Source organism: Schistocerca americana, chromosome 7 (genome assembly GCF_021461395.2).
Source record: "Schistocerca americana isolate TAMUIC-IGC-003095 chromosome 7, iqSchAmer2.1, whole genome shotgun sequence".
NCBI lineage: Eukaryota > Metazoa > Arthropoda > Insecta > Orthoptera > Acrididae > Schistocerca > Schistocerca americana.
In genome coordinates, this window is record NC_060125.1 from 82777211 (window position 1) to 82798700 (window position 21490).

General features: G+C 43.7%; 1 protein-coding gene across 1 annotated transcript in view; it reads right to left on the reverse strand.

Annotated features, from left to right (window-relative positions):
* The window catches only part of LOC124622075 (guanine nucleotide exchange factor for Rab-3A-like), a 500693-nt gene that overhangs the window by 234781 nt on the left and 244422 nt on the right, over window positions 1-21490 (reverse strand). The window contains exon 3 of the mRNA XM_047147648.1: window positions 1201-1255. The gene's annotated coding sequence lies outside the window, so the exon portion shown is untranslated. The remainder of the gene's footprint in view (window positions 1-1200; window positions 1256-21490) is intronic.

Below are 21490 nucleotides of genomic sequence, written 5' to 3' on the forward strand. Positions count from 1 at the left end.
CATGGAACTAACTATCTTGCTAACTAACTAACTACAACGAACTTACATCAAGAATACCTTTTATTAGAGTGATGTGAACCTGTCATAATTATCGATGTGGGATGAACTTTATTACAGACTTGATAACCTGCGGAATCGCGAAGTGGGAACACTTTAAGTAGTCTTGTTGAAACTTCACGAGTTTCCTTGCAAAACTGTAAAGTTGCGCAAAATTACTTCACGGAGCTCACCTCCGGAGCATTACTGAAAACGCTTCAATCACTTGTAATAATCTCGTACACGTATATGCTTTTTGGGACTCGTGCCAGATAACTGACACGCCTCTTAAGATTTTAATAATGGTTTACTGTTACAGACACTTCAATAAATAAGTCACGGCGTTCTTGTCGCGTCAGAGTTGTATTCCGTCTCAAGCTTCTGACGACTACTGCCAACGCTACTGCCAGTAGATTTCATTGGGCCATTAGGCACTTTATTTAGTTGGCCAAATTATGTCACGGAGGCGCGGCGAAGCCAGGCAATATCCATATGCTATGACAGATTATGTCAATGTCTATGACTGAAGGAGCCGCGCGGGATTAGCCGAGCGGTCTTGGGCGCTGCAGTCATGGACTGTGTGACTGGTCCCGGCGGAGGTTGGAGTCCTCCCTCGGGCATGGGTGTGTGTGTGTTTGTCCTTAGGATAATTTAGGTTACGTAGTGTGTAAGCTTAGGGACTGATGACCTTAGCAGTTAAGTCCCATAAGATTTCACACACGTTTGAACCACACATTTGACTGAAGGGACATTAATAGCGATATTGGTTTCGTTAGACGGTCGATGACTTTGCCTTTCATGGAACTGTTAGTAATTTTTCAGAACAGTCTGGGGTCGTATCGGAAACGATTAACAACTTGACTGAGAATCATTACTGTGTTACCGAAAAAATAGAGGGATTAACTAGGCGTATTCATGATTTCAAAGTCAGAGCCAAGTTACCTGACTTCGTGATGTCTCCATGGCAGAATCTGGTCAACTAAATGAAGTATCTAAGGACGCACTGAAATCTCTAGAAGAAGGCGACGACGAAAGCTCGAAACTGAATACAAATCTGACGCGGCAAGAACGCCACGAGTCAACTATTCAACAGCGAAGCGGGGAAACTACGTTGCCACACGAGACAGATACTGCTTTCTAAAGGTAAGGAGCAGGCGAACATACCTACTACTTCTGGCTGTAATCTCTGCTCGTCACAGATGTGTATCCGTGTTGGATTCTGAAACAGACAGAAAGAAGATTCGTTACGATTTATGTTAAGAGAAGAAATGTACTCATGTATCTACAGCGAAACTATTAATGCTACCATAGACAAAGACAATCTACAGTCTGTTGCAAGCAGTAACTGCTCAGTCATATGAGACAGAATTCGTCACACGATGAGCATTATCAAAAAATTCTGGATGGAGATCTGCTGGCGTGATCTCTGTAATACTACGTCGTATGCTAGTCATGTGAGTTCTAGAAACGGGCAATGGAAGCTTTTATTTACACCTACATCCATGCTCCGCGATCCACCATACGATGTGGGCAGACGCTGCCCTGTAGCACTGTTAGTTATTATCCTTCCAGTTCCAATCGCTAATGGAGTGAGGGGAAAACGGCTGTCTCTGCGACTCCGTACGAGCCCTGTTTTACGCTGCCTTCGCGGCCTTTACACGAGGTGTATGATGGGTGGCAGTAGGATCGTTCTGCAGTAAGCTGCAAATGTTGATTCTCTAAACTTTGTCAAGAGTGTTTCAAGAGAAGAACCTCGTCTTTAATCCGACCTAGTGGGGATAATAAAAACTCGCGAGCAGTACTTTTCAGGACGGGGTCGCGTAATTTTTCTACACCCGGTTTTCTGTATAGGTGAGCTACTCTTTCCTGTAGTTCTCCCAATAAACCAAAGTCGACCATTCGCCGTCCCTACAACCGACCTTGCGCGCTCGATCTATTTCATGTCGCTTTGCAATAGTAGGGCTACATATTTAGTCGACGTGACTGTCCCAAGCAACACACTACTAACGCTGTATTCGAACGTTACGGTATTGTTCCTCCTACTCATCCGTATTAGCAGACATTTTTCTACTGGGTCTACAACTTTGCTTCCGCCGTTTTTTCTCGCAGTTAAGGGCTTTAATGTGAAAAACTTACAAAAAATTATGATTCATATTATTGCCCATCGGTGGCCACTACATTCTCCCATCTTTCGGATAGCATACGAATCCCGTGGTGGAAGAACTGGGCGTCTTTTGTGGGGATCCATGAATCAATTCAATTTTGCACTTGTTAGTATGATCGGAAGTGCTGGTCAGCCAGACTGTATGCCACTGATCGAAAAAGGTGGTAGTCAGAGAGAGCAACGTATGGAGAATACGGCGGGAGGGATAGGACTTCTCATTTGAACGTTTCCATGTATATTTTGACGGGTTTTGCGACAGGGAGTCGAGCAGAGACCTGCTGCGAAATTACCTTTACGTGTCTATCGCTGTATTGCGGCCGTTTGCGTTTCAGTGCTGGGCTCGAACGCATCAACTGCTTTCGATAATGATGTCCTGTGACTGTCTTCGTCTGTTTCAGTAGCTACGAAAGCGCTCTGTCTTCCACCGCCATGCCAGTCTTCGTCATCAAAATCACCGTTCTTAAGGCGTTAAAACATTTTCTGCACGTTATTTCACTAATACTTCAAAAATGGTTCAAATGACTCTGAGCACTATGGGACTTAACATCTGAGGTCATCAGTCCTCTAGAACTTAGAACTACTTAAACCTAACTAACCTAAGGACACCACACACATCCATGCCCGAGGCAGGATTCAAACCTGCGACGGAACTGCGCGACTGCTACGGTTGCAGGTTCGAATCCTGCCTCGGGCATGGATGTGTGTGATGTCCTTAGGTTAGTTAGGTTTAAGTAGTTCTAAGTTCTAGGGGACTGATGACCACAGCAGTTAAGTCCCATAGTGCTCAGAGCCATTTGAACGAGCCAAACCTGCGACCGTGGCGGTCACGCGGTTCCAATCTGAAGCGCCTAGAACCGCTCGGCCACAACGGCCGGCCAGTAATACTTCCCTCGCGATTGGTCTTACCCAGCATTGTAAGAGCCACAGCCGCAGATTTCTTCATGTTAAAGCAGAAAATTAAAACTTCACGCAAATGGCGAGATGCAATCACAAATCGACTAATATTTTTATGGTATTATGTTTACAGATGCCTAAGCTTATTGTATTACACCTATGACCAACCACCCGAAACCCACTTGCCGCTACTGCCGTCTATTGCAAAACGGCGGAAGCAAAGTTGCAGACCTAATACATTTAGATAAAGCTGCCACTCCTGTTTACAAGTAAAAGTTCCAGCCAAGTGGTCTTGACTCCTCCTGCAGTGACTCAACCACGACATCTCCCCGTACGCCACAGCGTCAACAGGCAACACTCGCAGATCGCTGCTCGCGCTATCTTTCACATCCTTTATTCACGTAGGCAATGAGAGCGGTCCTGTTCCCCCAGAGCACATACGAACCGTGTTCTGGGCTATCCCACTTCCCTGCGGCACCCCTCACGATACCCCTATCTCCGATGAATGCCCGCCGTGCAGGACAACGTACTGAGTTCTATTACTCTGAAAGTCCTCGAACCACTAACACACCTGAGAACTTATTTCGTACGCGCGGACCTCTGGTAACAGCCTGCAGTGGGGCACCGTGTCAACCGCTTTCCGGGAATCTATGAATATGGAATCTATCTGTTGCCCTTCACCCGTGGTCGCAGGCTGACAAAAGGTCACGTTGAGTATCGCACCAGCGATCCTTCCAAAATCCTGACCTAATATGTGTTCGAAACGTTTCATTCTAGTTTCATTATGTTTTGAATTATGTGTGTGTGTATCTTGCGTAACCACAAAAAACTGTGTTTTTCTTCGCGTAAGAAGACGCCAGTGCAGTTGCTGCCATGCCGCGTGCGTAATGTAGATGCGTTGAAGGCCACCGTTCCTCGGAGAAACTCTAGTGTATTGTCCCTGCAATCACCGATCAGTGATTATTACTGAGATGTGCACGTACAACCCGATTTTTCGAGTCCTCCCTCGGGCACGTGTGTGTGTGTGTGTGTGTGTGTGTGTGTGTTTTGTTCTTATCATAAGTTAGTTAGAGCAGTGTTTAAGTCCAGGGAACGATGACGTCAGCAGATTGGTCTCCCCCCCCCCCTCTCTCTCTCTCTCTCTCTCTCTCTCTCTCTCTCTCTCTCTCTCTCTCTCTCTCTGTCACACACACACACACACACACACACACACACACACACACACACACACACACACACACAATGTCTGAGAGCAGTGGAATGTTGAATGACTTCTTAACATGATGAAGATTATTTTTATCAATTGATGTAATTTATTTTAGCGAGTGAGATGACAGAGGAAGTAGTTACAGAATATTTAAAACGGGAAGTTTTTGGAAGAATTAGATGCATTTTACGTGAGGGAGGGACTTTATTTGCGGTGATTTTTTTAGAATTTTATACTCTCTTCGACACTCTGTGGAAAACTTTTATTTGACGTTAGTTCAAATTAAAGAAGTTAATCGCTGTCTTCATCCTTGCTATTTCCTACCAGTTATGTTTTTCTCCTGTGTTGGTCAAAAAGAGAAAATGCAAAAACATTTTTTTAATTATGAACCGATGAAGGGAAACAATGTTGGACGGAAACAGAGGGTACACACAACTAAGTTACTCAACTTATTTATGGACGGAGATGATTTTTTTTTCTATGTTGGTTAGAAAATACCATCTAACATTGAATTCACATTCAATAATTAAATAAGCTTAGCGCCACAGTGCGTCACGTTATGCTCACACATTGCGTTGATTCGCCGGCGTGAGTGGCAGTCACCTGCAACTTCCCATCAAGCTCCATACACATGAAGTAGACTGTACGTCAGCAGGTGTTACCATTCAGCTGTCAATCCAGTTACAGAACTTTTTGACGGTGTTCGCTCTGATGCACAGTGCATGTGGCACCCATGACGTGAACAGGGGAGTGGAGTGTTATAAGGCGTCCTTAACGCGGGGCGGTTGATGCGGAAGCGGACTGTACATCCTACCTCAGAAGAGACAGTGCCGGAATCAAACGAGGTGTTCTAGTTACCCCGATTTGCGACTGTAGCCCTCTCCACCGGCACCTGCCTTCCAATTTGTTTACGAAAATGCCTGTGTCAGCTCTACCAGATCGGTTTGACGGAGGAGATAGAGAAGATCCAAAGAAGAGCGGCGCGTTTCGTCACAGGGTTATTTGGTAACCGTGATAGCGTTACGGAGATGTTTAATAAACTCAAGTGGCAGACTCTGCAAGAGAGGCGCTCTGCAGACTCGCCAGGTTTCGAGAGGGTGCGTTTCTGGATGAGGTATCGAATATATTGCTTCCCCCTACTTATACCTCCCGAGGAGATCACGAATGCAAAATTAGAGAGATTAGAGCGCGCACGGAGGCTTTCAGACAGTCGTTCTTCCCGCGAACCATACGCGACTGGAACAGGAAAGGGAGGTAATGACAGTGGCACGTAAAGTGCCCTCCGCCACACACCGTTGGGTGGCTTGCGGAGTATAAATGTAGATGTAGATGTATTAAAATGCACATTTCCTCCCTTACCCGTCTGCTAGTCATGTTGCTCTGTTTGTAATAAACATAATAAAAACCTTCAGTACCCATGAACATGTTACAAGACGAAATGGAAAGTTGTCTAGTCAGTAAGCACATTTTGGAAATTTGTGGGAAGGTCTTATGGGACCAAATTATTTAGGTCATCGGTCCCAAAGCCTACACACTTCTTAATCTAACTTAAACTAACTTACGCTATGGACAACACACACACACCCATGCCCGAGGGAGGACTCGCACGGACCGTGACAAGACGCCTCAGACGGCGCGGCTGTCCCGCGCGGCAGTAAGCACATTAGCTTACAGAAGTTCAAAAAATTGGACAACTCACTCCTAAGAGAGAGAGAGAGAGAGAGAGAGAGAGAGAGAGAGAGAGAGAGCACTTATATTTACACAACATCGAATATCATAGTAACTATTCCTATTAATATAATAAGGAAGTCCCTTAACCTTTTGGAATACGCGAATTACCGGAAAAAAAAGAGAAAGAAAACGGATACGGCCTGACACGAACACCCTACACTTTGCTTCGTAGCTCGGCTCCTCTACCAACTACGCTACATTTAAAGTCTACATAGATCTTTTGATGGATTTCATCGCTGATATTTTATTAACTTACATTTAATGATAATGAACCCTACCAAGAACAATGCGTTTTTGATGAGTGTTCAAAGTGTAATTGCCTTAAAACGGCTTACTTTCATTCAAGATATGGTGTTGCACACTGAAGCGCCAAAGAAACTTGTATAGCCATGTGTATTCAAATACACAGAGATGTAAACAGGCAGAAGATGGCGCTGCGGTCGGCAACGCCTATACAAGACAAGTGTCTGGCGCAGTTTTCAGATAGGTTACTGCTGCTAAAAAGGCAGGTTATCAAGATTTAAGTGAGTCTGAACGTGGTGTTATAGTCGGCACACGAGTGATGGGACACAGCATCTCCGAGGTAGCGACGAAGTGAGGATTTTCGTGTACGACCATTGCACGAGTGTACCGGGTATGTTCGGATCCGGCAAAACATCAAATCTCTGACGTCGCTGCGGTCGGGAAAAGATCCTGCAAGAATGGGACCAACAACGACTAAAGAGAATCGCTCAACGTGACAGAAGTGCAACTCTTCCGCAAATTGGTGCACATTTCAATGCTGGTCCATCAACATGTCTCAGTGTGCGAACCATTCCACGAAACATCATCGATACTGGCTTTCGGAGCCAAATTCCTTGACGACTGCACAATACAAAGCTTTACACCTCGCCTGGGCCTGTCAACACCGACATTGGACTGGAAACTTGTTGCCTGATTGAACGAGTGTCGTTTCAAATTCTATAGAGGAATATACGGGTACGGAGACAACCTCATGCATCGATAGACCCTGGATGTCAGCAAGGGATGTTCAAACTGGCGAAGGTTCCGTAATGGTGTGGGGCGTGTGCAGCCGTTTCAATGATTCCATGCAATAATAATTTATGAAAAGTCTGTCTTTCTTTTGGCACAATTTGCGTATTGAATATCAAATAGGTTTTTTTAAAAAAATAAAACCACCTTTTCTTGCTGCACTGCAGTTTATTTCTCCCAGACGTGTTTCGCCTTTTATGCTCTAAGGCATCTTCAGTGCGATCTAGAACGATACAATTTTGTTTTGATATGTCTTACTTTTATTACTGTCAAACAATTCACGTCGCGTTTTTATATGAAAATAAGTGATTACTTACAGTTCGTTGGCATCTGCGTTTCCTCTCATCTGGTCTGAAGATCGCACTACCACTTCATTTCCGTAATATTGGCACATTTTTATATTCTGAAAAAGTTCTGAATATAAAAAATATGCTCATGTTTCGGACAGAAAGTGGTAGGGCGACCTCCAGACCAGATGAGAGGAAACGCAGATGCCAACGAACTGTAAGTAATATCACTTATTTACATATACAAACGCGACGTGAATTGTTTGACAGTAATAAAAGTAAGACATATCAAAACAAAATTGTATCGTTCTAGATCGCACTGAAGATGCCTTAGAGCATAAAAGGCGAAACACGTCTGGGAGAAATAAACTGCAGTGCAGCAAGAAAAGGTGGTTTTATTTTTTAAAAAAGCTATTTGATGTTCAATACGTAAATTGTGCCAAAAAAAAGACAGACTTTTCATAAATTATTATTGCGTGGAAGCATTGAAACGGCTACTTTCGTCGCACAAGTTATAACAGAAAAACATCAACTACAGGGAACCTTTTACACGTCGTTTCCTGTGATTTTATTACAATAAATCGCAGAAATTCTTCCAATCCATATGTGGCATACAGCAAACCAGTGCTTAACAGTATTCGTTAAAAACAGTCTTGATTGCAATTTTAGTTTTTTTATTTTTCAACGACGCGTTTCGCCTTATTTAGGCATCTTCAGGTTATCTTTTCTAGATGGACGCGAGAGGCACCAAGATCTGCATAACGCGTTCCCGTTCACAGGAGCGAGTAACAGTAAGATAGGGGCTCAGGTAGTAAGCATAATGCGCCACAGCGCAGTGTGCCAGTACTGTTATGCAGATCTTGGTGCCTCTCGCGTCCATCTAGAAAAGTAAACCTGAAGATGTCTAAATAAGGCAAAACGCGTCGTTTAAAAATAAAAAAAAACTAAAATTGCAACCAAGACTGTTTTTAACGAATACTAATAAAACGCAGCTAAAATGACGCGTTTTAGACAGATCCTCAATTTTTCTGATGCTCTGAAATAGCTTATTTTTAAGAGAGAAAACCCACCAAATACGACGTTTAACGCCATACATTATGGCGGTATCTAGGTTCTGCTTGTGAAGTAAAAAGGTGCTGCATTTCACTTGGCACGTTACTCTCCAGGAGGCAAAAAATCTGGCCAAGCCAGATCTTTTATTTCACGCTCCGCAGCATGGTGGAAAGTGGATTTACACGCTGCGCCGTCGCCAGCTCCTGTGAGATGACGGCTTTACGAACAGCATACATTCGCAGCGTGTAGCTTGCAATAGTCAAGCCGCCGAATGCGGGCTTCAACTGAAAACGATAAACAAAACATGGCGTTCTTGCCTCTTATTGGTCGAACGTTTCGTAGCACGTTGCGGAAGTTATATTGTGTCTGACGGAAGGCAATAGGTCCTCAACGTGAGGTAACAGAAAGCGACGTCACGAAACTGTTACAGCTCCACGTCAAGGTCGGCTGACACGCCCCTGTACTGGAGGTACTGCGCTGCGCCCACCCACGGCACAGTGGAGTGGACCAGCAGCTGGGTCCCGCCCCTGCTGCCCCCCCCCCCCCCCCCCCCAAACTCTGCCCGGCCTCCGTGCCGAGTCGATGACCGCAGGAGCGGCCGCGTCCGACCCCGGCACTCTGCCGGCTGACTCCCCATATCTGCGTGCCGCCTGCCCACACCTGTAGTCTGGGAGACGAGTCTTCGGTACTGACAGTTGAGTGGCGCCTTTTAGTTGCCCAGCTATCACAGCAAACTGGCCGATCACAGACAGTACTCGAGCGGGTACCACTATCCACGTTGCCGAGATGCAAAACGAAGACGCAGGCGTGTTTAAAGTAACTCTGACTTTCTCAGGTGTAACTAGTGTACATTGAGATCTCGTTCGTATCTTTTCAGGATTTTTAATATATCTAGTGCCTATTCGCTGCTGTTTTATCTCGAACCATTTCCAGTGCGACGACTGGTGGCGAGCCATCGTGATCATAGATTAAAGGTCGACCTGCGACAGCAAACGCACAACTTGCGTACGGGCCGCTAGACGCCGCCGCGAGCGCTAAGAGTGCATTGTGATCGCAGGCACGCGTGTTGCGTCCGGGCCGCGAGGTGCCTCCACGAGCACAATCGTATATAAGTGCCGACGAAGTTCGGGCAGGCTCATTTTGTTGGCATCTCATTTTTGCCTATTCTCTTATTTGCTTAGTTGCTTAGCTATTATTCGTTTATGGCTCATGTTACTGTGCTCTCTTTCAGCCATTCTGATTGTTTTGATTTACTCCAAATTGAGAAGTGAACATTTTGGCATTTCACTTTTGCTAATAATATGCTCCTTAGCTTTTTACAGTTGAATTGATTAACACAGTCTCATGTACTGTTTGTTCATTTCAGCCTGTTCATATTTCGATGTTCTTTAAATACTGTAATAATTATCGGAAGCATTTCTTCCCTTAAACTTGTGTAAAGTATTCTCGATGTAGGATTTGTTCTGTGCCACAGGTGTAAGGTTTTGAATATAAATTATATACGAAAGAGTGCTTTAAAAGGAATTTATTTTTTCAGTTTGTACTACATCAGACGACAATTTTGTGATGTGAGGGAAAAATTTGAGGGGCGAAACCATGGAAATACTCTTAAGTGATCCGCTTTAAAAATAAAAATTTGTGTGACACTAAAAGACGTGACACTGTAGGCACCGAAAATTTATATATATATAATTATACGTCACACCCTGCCTTCTTTGTTGTTGTTAATGTCCATTACGGTAAAGTCTTTTCAGAAGATTCGAGAGGGGTAAGATTTACAGTAAACTTTTTACTTATCTTTTCTCTCGCAGTTGGCTCCAGTTCTTTATGTCTAGGGGTCTGATTGTTGAAGCTGAAATTCTCACATTTTAGGCTCTCATAGTTCAATTGATTTTATAATTTTGAAGAATTATTGCATTATTTTTGTTTGTACGATAATTTATTGTCTTACATTATACTATATCACACTGTCTTTTGAATTTTCACATTAACGAAGTCATAATTACATTGTTCGCCCAAAATACAAAAAAAAAAGTCCGATCATATCAGAGGCACGTTTACTACTACTTACCTCAGCGGTAATAACAATATTCCAAAGGGTTTAAAATTTTTCTTGACAAATGAATTTCTGTTAGGTTCAATTATTATTTCATAAATGCATCCAGAAGTGAACGTAATAAGCAGTACTACATGGCGCAATTAATAATAGAAATTTTAAGTGTGCCAAATATTTCGTAATTTCAAATGTTTCTAAAAGAAAGTTTTACTTTACATTCCGAGCTAGTACACAACGATTGTAACGAGGAAAATAAAGTAAATCTTTTACATAAATTTTAGCTTGAAAAGGAAGGTCTTGTGTATAAAATTGTATGAAAGTTCCAGAAAAACAGCTGAGATAATACTGACCCCTCCAAATTATGAAAAATGTTTGTGGTATCGACTACTACTGTTGAGGAAAAGTAGTGCTAGAGGAGGATGTCCCGTACACCGTCACGTGAAGGAAAAGCAGCCAGGCCTAAGAATGTTTGTGATCGGCAAGGGAGAAAGAAAAAGGGAAATGATAGTGAGCTCTTGTTTCTTTTTCTTCAGCCTGCAAAGGCGACCGTCGCAGCTTTGGAAGTAAATAAAAACACAGGGAGAGAAATAACAGTAGAACTATAATTCCAAGTACGCTGCCAAATTCGATTGATTTTATTTTTCAGTAGACTTATTTCGGCTGCATTGTCACTATCAGGTTACCTGTAAGTAAATGTTGCATAATTTTGTTCCAATATTTCTAATTTGACGTGTAGTTATTAAATGGATTTCATTATAGCACATTTTTACATAGTCTGATGGTTCTGACATGCACGCGATATCGGCGGTTCTGTCACTGTCGATACGCTTGTTGATTACGTTCCTTTGGTGTTACTGTGGTAATAATGATTGGTTTTTTTGGGTTGTTTTTGGGAGAGACCGAACAGCGAGGTCATCGCTCTCATCGGATTACGGAATGACGGGGAAGGAAGTCGGCCGTGCCCTTTCAAAGGAACCATTCCGGCATTAGCCGGGAACGATGTAGGGAAATCACGGAAAACCTAAATCAGGGTGGCCGGACGCGTGATTGAACCGTGGTCCTCCCGAATGCGAGTCCAGTGTGCTAACCGCTGCGCCACCTCGCTCGGTAATAATGATTGGTTATCGCTTTATCAGCTTTAGTACTTTATCTAGTTGTCAGACTGCATTCTTTATACCAGTATCTTCGTGACAGTGTGACAGATAACCCAGCGATATTCTAAGGGTTACAGCAGTTCTGTTTATCATGGTTGTTATTTAGATATTGATGTTTGCTACTGTTACACTTTTCCTTTTACAGTGTGCTGTATCTACATCTGTAGATTTTCTTTTTTATAATCCTAGGTATTATTTACAAGATTGGGTAGTCTTATTTGTTTAGTTATTACTTACTATTTTCATGTCCATTTGAAATCGCTGGAGACTGCCACTGTAATCTATTTCCGTAGACGAATTTCGGTATAGGTTGTCTTTAGTCCACTGTACTCGTTTGTATTCAATTATAAATGGAATTTAAACATTTCTTTGCTGTTATTTCTCTTCTAAAAGTAAGATAAGTAATAACTAAGAAAATAAGACTACCAAATTTTGTAAATAATACTAAAGGCTAAAAAATACCTACAATTATAAAAAAACCAAATGTACATATACAGACATAACACACCGCAAAAGAAAAAGTACTTCAATACCTCAATAATAGCATGATAAACAGGACTGCCTTTAACCATGCAATATCGGTGGATTATCTGTCAAATAAAGTGTCATGAAAATACTGGTATATATACCGTAATCTGACAATTATTTGAAGTAATAAGTCAAAGGAACGTAACTAACAACCAAGTAGACAGTGACAGAAACATCGATATAGCATTGATGTCGATACCGTCGCAAGTATATACAAATATAAAATAATTAAATCCATTTAATAATTACCAATGAAATAATGTACCAAAACTATGCACCATTTAGTTACAGATAACCTGATGATGACAATTCAGTCGAAACAGACCTACTGTAAAAATAAAGACAATGTAACTTAGCAGCGTACTTGGAATTATAATTACAGAATGTCCTTAAAAGACATATACTACGCAGCGGGCCCAGAATATAAAAATGACACCAAGAAGAAACAAGTGGCTAAGGATCTTCGCTTCTCCAAGGCTTTCAGATACAGTCGTTTACCTGTTCTTGCAACAGTCCCAGAAAATATCGCGGCTGTCACACGACTTTTATGAAAAGCATGCGTTACAAAATCCACACATCTTTAATGTATTGATGCAGTCAACCTTCCTAGACTTCGATCCTCGTTTTTGTTCACACGACCGCCGAGCAAACGATTGTACTCTTGGGGTACGCTACTGTGCTCCACTATTAACACACCGAAAACCTCATTTAAAGCACCGTGGATTTTTCGCTTTTCTTCAAATGTTCAAATGTGTTTGAAATCTTATGGGACTTAACTGCTAAGGTCGTCAGTCCCTAAGCTTACACTCTACTTGACCTAAATTATCCTAAGGAGACACACAGACACACACACACACACACACACACACACACACACACACACACACACACACACGGTGACAATTATTGAACTATATGAAATAAAATCGTCATAACTTCTGAACGGTTTTCGTTAGAACGTTCAAACTGCACGGTTGGCCGCGGGGCATGATGGGAATTTGTATGGTTTGGTTTAGCGACGAAGCCCACTTTCATTCTGATGGGTTCGTCAATAGGCAAAATTGGCGCATTTTGGGGACTGGGAATCCGCATTTCGCCATCCAGAAGTCTCTTCACCCCCAACGCGTGACTGTGTGGTGTGCAGTGCCCAGTCAGTGAATAATCGGAGCGATATTCCTTGATGGCACGGTGGATAATGAACGTTCAAACTGTTCAAATGTGTGTGAATTCTTAAGGGACCAAACAGCTGAGGTCATCGGTCCTTAAGCTTACATACTACTTAACCTAAATTATCCTAAGGACAAACACACACACCCATGTCCGAGGGAGGACTCGAACGTCCAACAGGGGGAGCCGCCCGGACCGTGACAAGACGACTGCGACTGCGCGGCGATAATGAACGGTACGTGAAGGTTTTGGACGATGATTTCATCCCCATTACTCAAATTGAGCCTGACTTCGACAAGATGGTGGTTCATGCAAGACGGAGTTCGACCTCATCGAAGCAGGAGAATGTTTGATGTCCTGGAGAAGCACTTTGGGGACCACATTCTTGCTCTGGGGTACCCAGAGGCCACTGGCATGGGCCTCGACTGGCCGTCATATTCTCCGGGTCTGAACACAAGCGACTTCTTTTTGTGGGTCTGTAATAAAGACAATGTGTACAGTAATAACCCCGAAACCGTTTCTGAGCCCAAAACAGCCATTCAGGAGGTCATCGGCAGCATCGATGTTCCGACATTTCGGCGGGTCACGCAGAATTTTTTGTTAACATCGAGTATAGATTTAAGTGTCAGGAAGTCGTATCTGAAAGTATTTGTATGGAGTGTAGTCATGTATGGAAGTGAAACATGGACGATAACCAGTTTGGACAAGAAGAGAATAGAAGCTTTCGATATGTGGTGCTACAGAAGAATGCTGAAGATAAGGTGGGTAGATCACGTAACTAATGAGGAGGTATTGAATAGGATTGGGGAGAAGAGAAGTTTGTGGCACAACTTGACTAGAAGAAGGGATCGGTTGGTAGGACATGTTTTGAGGCATCAAGGGATCACAAATTTAGCATTGGAGGGCAGCGTGGAGAGTAAAAATCGTGGAGGGAGACCAAGAGATCAATACACTAAGCAGATTCAGAAGGATGTAGGTTGCAGCAGATACTGGGAGATGAAGAAGCTTGCACAGGATAGAGTAGCACGGAGAGCTGCATCAAACCAGTCTCAGGACTGAAGACCACACAACAACAACATGCAGAATTTTGCTATTCGTCTGCGCCACTTCAACGCCAATGATGGCAGTCATATCGAACATGTCATAACCTAAATCCGAATATCTGTAGTGAAGTTTACATGTTCAATGAAAGTGTGTGTACGTCGTAGTTTTCACTAATTTACTTGATTTTTCATATACTTCAATAGCTGTCACCCCGTACATATTATAAAAATGTCTGTATATTTGTACTTATGTAAGTCCGTGTGTATGATCCACATCTCCTCTTAAACCACTGGACAGATTTCAAACACATTTTGCACACATGTCTCTTACTGTCAGACAACAATCGCTGTGGGGGTAAGAGCAGTTTACCTACCATGGTTCACGAGATACGACGTCATAAACACTGACATGCGTTAAAAATGCCGCGTCATGCATGAATTTAAATCCATTTATTCTTTACTACCAAAACACTCCCACAGTCGTGTCAGCTTAAGGAAATCCCTGAAACCTGGCAGCGTTTTCGACAGCGTTCAACTGCGAAGTGCAAACGGCTGTACTCGTATACAATAGCCTTTCATAGCCATAGAGGCGTTTATAAAATCGCGTTGTATACATGCGTAGCAGCTTTGCCCACTATACGGAAAGTGTGTCCGAGATCTTTGTGCAATTGTTGGTATTACGCTACAAGAACAGTTCATTTTCTGTTTTTGTTTGTAATAGAAAATAGGAAAATGAACACTCGGACAATGCCGGGTTTGTCCGCTAGTTAATAATGAGATGATCCACCCACAGCCTCTAGTATGCCAGTTTATAGGCAAATGTCACAGCTTATGAGTACCTCAGCTTTAGAGTACCTCAGCTTTAGAGTACCTCAGCTTTAGAGTACCTCAGCTTTAGAGTACCTCAGCTTTAGAGTACCTCAGCTTTAGAGTACCTCAGCTTTAGAGTACCTCAGCTTTAGAGTACCTCAGCTTTAGAGTACCTCAGCTTTAGAGTACCTCAGCTTTAGAGTACCTCAGCTTTAGAGTACCTAAGTGAAATAATAAACAAGAGGCAAATATCCGTGAAGGCTTGTGGAAGAAACAGTGAACATGCAAGAAAGAGAAGGTATTTTTCACGCCAACTTCTGTTAATTTTCGTAATATTACACCTGTCCCGCTCCACCAAGTGCAACTAGCTTTCGACCATGATGAAGACTCAGAACGTAGTTCCTCTCGTCTGTGTGGGAAAGCAGTGCGGTACAGTGCTTGCAGTTGTGCAGGTGAAACATCATCTTCTAAGCATTCGCCAGACAAGAAGTTGCTGCCACAGGCAAAGGAACGCCCCGGCCGGACGCTCGCTTTTACGGTGGTGCTTAAAGTAAGGGGACGCAAAACGGCATTCAAACGGCGCCTGCAAGTAGCGATAAACTGCGCGCGGCGCTTACGGGCACCAACTTAACAATGTTATCGCAGCTACACCGTGAGGCCGATAGTGGAAATGTTACTCGAAAACGTAACACGGAACTCTTGTACACCATTAATCATCGTTGCTGACTGATGTAGACGATTACGAAGGAAGTGAAAACAACGATAATGCAAACTCTAATTACGAAAAAGAAAATATGCTTGTTTCACGCGGCGCTTATGGGAACTTTTTGCTCTTCGAATTCCGCTCATGGCGGTAGAGGGCGGCTGCGTGCAGAGTCTGATATACAGGTTGACGCCTTATATTAGCTTATGTTTTGCTATCCTGGCTCCATTTATTTGCGATTTTTATTGTTCTTGTTTTTGCTATATTTCTCCATTTTTATATCTGCATATCTCTATTCACTAATTTGAATTATAATGGAATTCACTCTTTGTTTCGTCGTCCACATATTCTGTCAGTACGCTTCGTATTACCCTTCTGTCCTCCTCGTGTTCCGTGTACTCTTTTCTGCCTGCCTTTCTTCTCCTTTTTCCTTTTTTCTTCTCCTTTGTTCATGTGTGTATGAGTGTAGATTGCTATGGTTATTTGTACGGTTACTTGAATGCTGGGTAGTTAAGTTCTTCTTGGCACGAAAACCGTTTGGTCCGATGTACATGTTATGTAAATTGAAAGGGATCACTACTCTCAGCTGCAGCAGGACATTACGAGGAATCAGCGGCGACGAGTGAAAATGTGTATTGGACCGGGATTCGAACCAAGGATCTACTACTTACTACGTGGCTGCGTTAACCACTGCGCCGTCGGGACATGGCTTTATCGCACTTGCGCGGACTGTCTCGGCAAGCCTCACGGCCGGTCCACGTTCCCACCGGGCTCCAGCTACCCACAGTCCCTGTCCATTTTAATGGCGTTCGCTACTCTGAGATTCCCACAGTAGTTCTGACGTATTTTTGCAGTCGCACTGAAGAAGGTTGATCCATTGCTAAGCTAGGCGTATCAATTATATGAATGCGTGGTGTCTGTTCTTTAGGACATTCATATAACCGGTGTACATTTTCGGTGACACCATCTGACTAACAGCAACAAAAAATTTACACTGTTGGCCATTAAAATTGGTACACCACGAAGATGACGTGCTACAGACGCGAAACTTAACCGACAGGAAAAAGATGCTGTGATATGCAAATGATTATCTTTTCAGAGCATTCAGACAAGGTTGGCGCCGGTGGCGACACCTACAACGCGCAGACACGAGGAAAGTTTTCAACCGATTTCTCATACACAAACAGCAGTTGATCGGCGCTGCCTGATGAAACGTTGTTGTGATGGTACGGGGTGCCATTGGTTACACGTCTCGGTCAGCTCTTGTTCGCACTGACGGCACTTTGAACAGTGGACGTTACATTTAAGATGTATTACGACCCGTGACTCTACCCTTCATTCGATCCCTGCGAAACCCTACATTCCAGCAGGATAATGCACGACCGCATGTTGCAGGTCCTGTACGGGCCTTTCTGGACACAGAAAATGTTCGACTGCTTCCCTGGCCTGCACAATGTCCAGATCTCTCACGAAGTGAGAACGTCTGGTCAATGGTGGCCGAGCAACTGGCTCGTCCCAATACGCCAGTCGTTACTCTTGATGAACTGTGGTATGGTGTTGAAGCTGCATGGGCAGCAGGTAACTGTGGACGCCATCCAAGCTCTGTTTGACTCAATGCCCAGGCGTATCAAGTCCGTTATTACGGCCAGAGGTGGTTGTTCTGGGTACTGATTTCTCATGATCTATGCGCTCAATTTGCGTGAAAATGTAATCACATGTTAGTTCTAGTATAATACATTTGTCCAATGAATACCCGATTATCATTTGCATTTCTTCTTGGTGTAGCAATTTTAATGGCCAGTAGTGTAAATATGGTATGCCCAAGAGGGTCCACAGGGCCTGTCTGCTTATGCAGTGCTACGGGAGAGAGGGGATGTGCCGTACGTGGTCAGTATTGAGCGCGGCTGGATCTCAAGCACGTGTGACGGGCCGCGCCCGTTTGCAGGAGAGTGCAGTCCGGCGGCCTATACGGGGCGGAGGGGAATCCGCGAGGCAGCCTTGGGCCTGTTACATTGTTTGCCGCCCCACCGAGCGCCTTGTATACACCTGTGCTCCCACGCGCCGCGCTGCGCAGGGAAGGAACTCAGTTTAGGCGCCGGACCATCCACAGCACTACGTTCTTGAATCGATGAGCATCTGCAATTTCTTAAACCTGTTTCTAAATCTCCCTCTGATACGTGAAAATCTTACCCCCACTCGGCGATATTTTACTGAGTATGTGAGTGGCGGGAAAATTGCGCCTGGAGTAAAGAAAGTGGATTTTAATGTGATATTGGAAACAGTTTTGAACATGGCTGTTTCTCAGCAACCGTATACAATTGTTAAACATAGGAATTTAATAGCCAACCGGTTGCAAATAACTGTTTGGTGCAATTTACGTAGGTTTCGATACCTACTAAGGGTGTCTTATTCAGAATGCTTCCGGTATGCCTCTTGAGAAACCAGACACTTTCGCTATCTTGGTTACGAAATCACTCACCATTAGAGTACCAACAATCTGCCCACGTTTCAAAAGCTCCGACATAACGCACTCACGACTACACGGAACACTTTTGTGATTACGACTGACACTTGCAATGTGTGGAGGGCATTGTGCAGGAGCCGTTCGTGGTCAAATACAGCAGCAGAATCTGCAGAATTGTATTTAGTTTGGAAATAAGTAGTACTGGTAAGTCTTCCGCGTGTATTGGTAGCTCCCATCATCAGACAAAATTACGTTATTCCGTTCCTGATGACTCCTTCCAGTAAGGGTGTTTGTAGTTGCTAACAGTCTTGTGTATGAAGTTTGCTGGGCCGGTCGTGGGTAGCGATGGCGGAGCCTGAGCGATATAATATAAGGTAAAAGCAGCCTAGCGCATATGTAGTATTGTTATATCAAGTCCCACGTACATATTTAAAAAAATCTCTTAATAATAATCTTTTTTGTAAAAATTAGCTTTTGACAATCATTCGTCTCAAAGAATGTACTAATTTCTCCAATCCATGGTCATCCCGATTATTGTAAAGAAAAATCAGTTGTTTCTTTTTATGCATGACAAATCTATCGGCCAGCATTGCACTGACAAGGGGACGGCCTCAGACACGGTCGACCGATTCGGCTCAAATTTCGCAGGTGGCTTGTGTACAACCTAAAACTAAGAACCCTAAGATATTTTGGGTCAACACCCCCGCAATTTTGAGAAAATCACCCCTGAAAGTTATGACGAGCAATCGACTCAAAATTGGTGGGATCGATAGGTAATAGTAAATAGAGCATTTTTCATCACCAGATATTGGGTCCGAAAACGCATACTTTTCGAGAAATCGAGGTAATAAACTTATATAACTGCCGTTCTGTAGCCGCATGGTAAACGCTTCTCGCCGACAGCACCGATATCACCGGCATGGTAGCTCAGCGTGTTCGGTCAGAAGGTTAGCTGCCCTCTGTAATAAAAAAAAAAAAAAAAAAAAAAACTGAGTTAATCGATCAACAACGAACTTAAACGGATGTCTTATGACGTCCGCCCCGAGCAGATGCAACGAACGAAAGCGAACAAAATGAGATTAAAGAAGAAGAAGAAAAAAAAAGATAGCGCAACGGCCAAGGTAAGTGGCTGGGAATCGAAGAACGCGCGCTCGAATCTCCAAGAAACCTAGCGGATGTTCTTATTTTCGTTTGTATTTTTCATATCTCAATTGTTAGGGATAGGAGGGTTAATAAGGTAAGTAAATCAATAAGGAATGATAACAATAAGGTAGGCAAATAAATTTCTCAATCCTCTTGGGATAGTCATCAACTAAAATGTTACTCCAGGTCACTTTACAATGGTTCTTCCAGTCGCTGTTACGTGTCCTCACTTTTCTTCGAACAACTAGATGGATAGTACTTAAAAATTGAAATGAAGTCCCATGCTTCTTTACAGAGCGTAGGGGAACGATGCGGGAGACCAGCACCGCCTTACTAGGCAAGGTCCTAATGGAGGTGGTTTGCCGTTGCCTTCCTCCGACCGTAATGGGGATGAATGACGATGATGAAGGCGACACAACACCCAGTCGTCTCGAGGCAGGGAAAGTCCCTGACCCCGCCGGGAATCGAACCCGGGGCCCCGTGCTCGGGAAGCGAGAACGCTACCGCGAGACCACGAGGGGCGGACGGACGGTACTTGTCATATAAATATTCGAAACAAATATACTCACGGCAGCAAGAACATGTAATGTGTGGTGTCACCGCCAGACACCACACTTGCTAGGTGGTAGCCTTTAAATCGGTCGCGGTCCGGTAGTATACGTCGGACCCGCGTGTCGCCACTATCAGTGATTGCAGACCGAGCGCCGCCACACGGCAGGTCTAGAGAGACTTCCTAGCACTCGCCCCAGTTGTACAGCCGACTTTGCTAGCGATGGTTCACTGACAAATTACGCTCTCATTTGCCGAGACGATAGTTAGCATAGCCTTCAGCTACGTCATTTGCTACGACCTAGCAAGGCGCCATTATCATTTGCTATTTATCTTGTGATGCATGTACCGTCAGACCGATGTTCACCAATTATGGATTAAAGTTAAGTATTCCAGAAGCTGCGTACCTTTTTTGCTAGTCTCTATTCCTTTAACTGTTCCAGACCTCACGCCAGCCTGCGTGAGCTTAAACGCGTGCCTTTCGGCTATCTCCTAGTGGCTTGGCTGTCTTGCCAAGTCACAACATAATGAATGCAATCTTTCGACAGCTACACTATTCCTTCCGAAGAGTCGGCGAAAAGCGTTTACCATGTGGTTACAGAAGCGGCAGTTGTAAAAGTTTCTTTCCTCAATTTTTGGAAAAGTTTGCGTTTGCGGACCCCATACCTGACGATGAAAAATGCTCTATTTACAATTATCTATCGATCCCTCCAAATTTGATTCGATTGCTCATCATAACCTTTACGGGTGATTTTCTCAAAAACGCGGGGGTGTTGACCCAAAATATTTTAGAGTCCTTGGTTTTAGGTTGTACACAAGCCACCTGCCAAATTTGAGCCGAATCGGTTGGCCGTGTCTGAGGCCTTCCCCTTGTCAGCTGTGCCAGAAAAATTTCTTATAGGAGCAGATATATACCTTATAGGAGCAGATATATACCTTATTGCGGTAAGAATTTTCTATTTATTCAGGGCCAGCCGGAGTGGCCGTGCGGTTGTAGGCGCTACAGTCTGGAACCGAGCGACCGCTACGGTCGCAGGTTCGAATCCTGCCTCGGGCGCGGATGTGTGTGATGTCCTTAGGTTAGTTAGGTTTAATTAGTTCTAAGTTCTAGGCGACTGATGACCTCAGAAGTTAAGTCGCATAGTGAACAGAGCCATTTGAAGCCATTTATTCAGAATGATCTTTCAGCGCCATGACGCAGCACTGCTGACGTCCAAAATTTACCAGTTTAAATCCACAGTCAATTATTGAAAGGTTATAAGTGAGCCACAATTCTGTTGAGAGGTTAGTCACATTTTACTGTTCCAAGGTTACGGAATTTATCTGTGGGAGGTTACGCTGAATGTGAATTAAAGAATTATAGTTTTTACTGTTCGGAGGTTATTATATAATTATCTTTGGGAGGTTACAAGGGCTTTTTCCCTTCTTTCTTTCATGGTACCAAAACTTAGCCTGGACGAGCAGACCGT